The sequence below is a fragment of the Fukomys damarensis genome, unplaced genomic scaffold (assembly GCF_012274545.1).
Source record: "Fukomys damarensis isolate Sample0158 unplaced genomic scaffold, DMR_v1.0_HiC HiC_scaffold_27, whole genome shotgun sequence".
Classification (NCBI taxonomy): Eukaryota; Metazoa; Chordata; class Mammalia; order Rodentia; family Bathyergidae; genus Fukomys; species Fukomys damarensis.
In genome coordinates this window covers 7,582,016-7,582,299 of record NW_022900939.1, presented here as the reverse complement: position 1 = coordinate 7,582,299, position 284 = coordinate 7,582,016, and the positions used below count along the sequence as shown (strand labels likewise).

The window sequence follows — 284 nt, the reverse complement described above, 5'->3', positions numbered from 1 at the left end:
GTGTCCGGGGCGTGACCTTCGGTGGGCGGGGCCCAGCCGCAGCCGTTGAGTTCCCCGACTGCCTCCTCCGAGACGGCGGAGGGACCCGAGCCGAGGGCTGCGCAGTTGGTCTGGGGCGCGAGCCGGATACGCAGGATTTGCTTGCAGCGCGGAGCAACAAGCAGAGCCAGCAGGTGAGAGAGGGGTCGCCGGGAAAGAAACCCGGCCGGATGTGCAAAAACAAAGTTAGTGTTCTCCTCACTTCCGCAGCGGGCTCGGCCGCTTTCTTTCTCGCAACAAGAGAC

At 65.1% G+C, this 284-nt stretch overlaps 1 protein-coding gene across 3 annotated transcripts in view; it reads left to right on the top strand.

Moving 5' to 3' along the window:
• Positions 1-26: 26 nt before the first annotated feature.
• Positions 27-284, top strand: part of Cd82 (CD82 molecule) — a 31,439-nt gene continuing 31,181 nt past the window's right edge. For 2 of the 3 annotated variants that reach the window (XM_010612511.3, XM_010612509.3), the window contains exon 1: positions 28-173. The gene's annotated coding sequence lies outside the window, so the exon portion shown is untranslated. Of the gene's footprint in view, positions 174-284 lie in introns of all 3 variants that reach the window. The other variant, XM_019205798.2, reaches the window with a different exon arrangement.